The sequence below is a fragment of the Cicer arietinum genome, chromosome 2 (assembly GCF_000331145.2).
Source record: "Cicer arietinum cultivar CDC Frontier isolate Library 1 chromosome 2, Cicar.CDCFrontier_v2.0, whole genome shotgun sequence".
NCBI lineage: Eukaryota > Viridiplantae > Streptophyta > Magnoliopsida > Fabales > Fabaceae > Cicer > Cicer arietinum.
This window is the reverse complement of record NC_021161.2, coordinates 2958701-2962842: the sequence shown is the minus strand read 5'-3', so window position 1 is coordinate 2962842 and position 4142 is coordinate 2958701.

Below are 4142 nucleotides of genomic sequence, written 5' to 3'. Positions count from 1 at the left end.
TTCGGGGGTTAAAATACTATGTTGTTGTATTTGTGGTGTGGCCTTTTTTTCTATCTTCGACAATGCTCCACTTTTTTCTCTGTTTTCTCCTTTCCTTTCAATGCTTCTTCAAATGTTTTCTTTTCTTTTTTCTCACATTTTCTTAACGTTTTTATTTTTCTGATTTTGTATACAAAATCTAAAGACTGTCCTTTATTTGTTTACGGTTATGCCCTTGTGAATCTCGTTATTTTTAGAACTACCGGTACTTATTATAAATATAATCTTTGAAATTGTTGGGTTGTATACTTCATTCGATTTTAAAAAGTTATATCGAGTTAATTTATAAACTCAAAATTCAATAATGAGATCCGAGTTTGATAAGTAGATGGGGTAATAGGGTTGAGTGGAGATAGATTTTTTCTCTTATATTCCCTTTGATTAGTCGCAAAATTAGCATATGCTTTTATTTTTTTATTGGATATGAAATTTATGTTATCATTTATGTTCGCGATAGAGTTCGAATTTTTGCGTCTACATCCATTCATATATATATATATATATATATATATATATATATATATAATAAATTTAAAATTCATATTAATTATAATTAATATAATAAAATTATTCTTATTATTATTATACAATAATAAAATTAAAAATTATTAAATATATACATGTATATAAAATTTAAAAATGAGAATAATATTACTAGTAGGGCGGATTTGAGTGCATGATGGATATCAACATTCCAAACCATTTCCCGCCCCCAAGTTTTGATTTCGGAAAATGTGACACACTAAACCCCAAAATAATATATATATAATCATTTATATCTTATTTCTATAAAATTTGCAACGGATAAATAAAAATGTGTTTCCAAGAAAATAAAAAAAAAATATTTAGAATTTAGGATATCACGTTTCTCAAAAATGAAAAGAAACACTTTAAACTTATTTTCTCCATTAAAATAGTGCAATCTCAATAAGCTTGATTTAAGTGTAATTACTTGATTTAATTCTAAAAACTTACTAGTACTTCTAAGGTTTTCATACAAAAATTTGTTTCAAATTAAACGAGTAAAATACAAATTAAAACGCTTATTCCCCGTATCACCTATCAGAGCGGGTTTTCTCTCAAACTTGAACTTCAAGAATCATTAACCTGTAACAACTGCGATTTCGCAAACGCATGGCCAAACCAGTCAAACACAAACAACGAAGGATGTGAGTTTCAAAATCATGTTGATAGTATAATACAAGTAAAAAGAACATGCAAAAAAAATCATAATAGAACCGTATTATTACACAAACATTGCTCAAGAAAATATCACATTAAAAAGTCAAAATCACTCAAGAAAAATCAATACATTTCACTTTAATATCAAATCGTCTAAGAAATTATAATCACATGTGGTACACATTAATCACAACAAAATAATCACAACAAAATGCAATGATATGCATGAGCTTAGACTGTACTTCACAGTGTGGTATTATTCTAACTCTGAAGTACTTGGTTATAAGGCTTGGTACTATGTCATCATCCCCGTGGACGAACAATTCAAATTGGTCATGTCCTTGTAGATCCCTTCAACTCAATCCGAGACACATATATGTGACAGTCGAGGTAAACATGTGTTGTGTGGTAGCTTCTGACATTCAGAGTGCTACCTCCAAGTCACCTAGGAATTCCCCATTCGAATACCTCCAAAGTCTAACATTGCCTTAAGGCTCAACAGAAGACCGCAACGATCATGCTCATTCAGTTGTACTTCCCCGAAATCACTAGACTTGTCAGGCCGTACCTATATGATGACAAAATAATCTCCACTTCACAAATTCTCAATATTCATTTTATCCCCTTGTTAGCTTAGACTACTCCATTAAGAGCATCATCTTTAGGAATCATCACTATCTCATCAACTATGGGGTACTTCAATATTCTCATCACAATTTTATAACATCATTAATCATACATAATCATGATCATCATATAAACTCATCACAATTTTATAACATCACTCTCATCAATCAAAAATCATCATTGTCATCGCGTAAACAAAGATCATACCATGCATCCATTTTTTATTATCACATCACATAAATTTGTCTGATCAAACATAAGCACATAATTTCATTTGACATCCAACATCACAACAATGACAAATATCAACTACCACTCAAGTATCGAAAATTAAATCAATCAACACCTTATAAACATTTCTATTTCATATTTTAATCTCACAATTCCAATATTTCACATTAATCAATGTATCTCTCAAAAGGCTATTGTCGTATGTAGCGAACCCTAGATGAATCGTTGGGAAATACGGTTTTTCAGTTCATCTCAGAATATTATACTCATGAATTCAAACACTCTCTCACCCTTTATCTTATTTAGACGCTTTCACACAAGAGTACAATTCCACAAGCAAACAATCTTTGTTATTTGACTTTTTGTCATTCAATTGATCTAACTCGGTAGTTAATGGGTAAACGTCAAAAATAAATTATGAGAAGATACTCTAAAAATTAAATATCGAAATTCGATCAAGCAAAATTACCATAATTTAGAAAACCAATCAGTGGATAATATAGTCACTTTTTACAGATCGTTTTGGCGTTGGTTTCACTTAAATCGGACTTACGGTGAAGAAGAACGGTGCAAAATAAGTAATTCCATGAAGAAGTTAGGTATTTTAGAGAGAAATTGGGGTTGTTAAAAATCTGAAAAATTATGTTTAGTTGACTAACTAAATAAGTGAAACAAAATTTTGATGGAAATAAATAAAGTTTTTTGAACAGTCGTGAAACACCGACATCGATTTCCTATTTTATTCTCAATGCTCCTGTTGCTTTTGCAGCTACCTATGTCTTCTATTTTATTTCTCCTCTACATTTTGTCTCTTATTTTGTGAGGTTATTATTAAACTAACCTATTGAACCAATTTTTTTTTACCGTATATATTTTTTTTCACAAGGCCGAATTAATTACACACTTATTTTAAATTATTTATTTATCATTAAAATAATATTTTTCAAAATATCAAATGAAAATAATTATATTTTGAAAATAGTAAAAATGACAAACTAAATAAATATAACATCAATATTTTATATTAGCTACTAAATCTATTAAATATTTTAAAAAAAATCAGTGCGTCATATCAAACACACATATAAAGAAAGTTAAGCACAATATTATTAATATTTCAAAACTAATATTAAAAAAAATAGATTAATCAAAGTTATTAACTTTTTAAAAAAATTACATATTATGAACAAATAAAACTCTCTTATTCAAAATAATCAATATAATTATACTTATTTTTCAAAATATTCATATTAAAATACTACCATCATTTGGGAATAGTCAAAATCACAAAATAAATAAATATAACACCACTACTTTATATTAATTACTAAATCATAATAAATATATATAAAATCACAATGCCACAACAAATATATAAAAATAAAGGAAATAAAACACAATATTACTAATATCTCAAGATAATTATTTCTAAAATAAATAATTAAAATGAAATATATTTATAATTACATAAATATAATTAAATGCACATTTACCATTAGTCAAACGCATAAGAAATATCACAATAATTACCAACTCACCATGTACACATAAAATCGCCTAAATCTTATTCTCTAAAATATTTACACTAAAATTCTATCGTTTTTAGAAAAATATATAAAATAGTAAAATATATTTTTTACTATTTATATCTCTCATTTAATCAAATATGTACAAGAATAACACATCATAGAAAATACACATATAAAGAAAATTAATCATAAAAATAATCAACATATATTCTAAAATAATTTTAGCATCAAATCAATCATCTAAAATCTTATTTAATTAATAAAATAGTTTATTATAAATTTTGAGGTGTTACAGAAAAAATCTTACATCCGCATCTAATCAAAGTGACTTTTCTCCCCTCAATTTGTGATGGATTTGGATGGGGGTACTTACGATGTTGATTTTGTTGTCATCTCTAATGGAGAGAAATGGAGAATACCAAATTCGATTTAATTCCCTCCATATCCATGTTATTACCGCTACCAATTAAGTTGTACTAACAAGATAATATAGACACTTATTTAATATCAAAAATAACTAATTTTAATGAATGA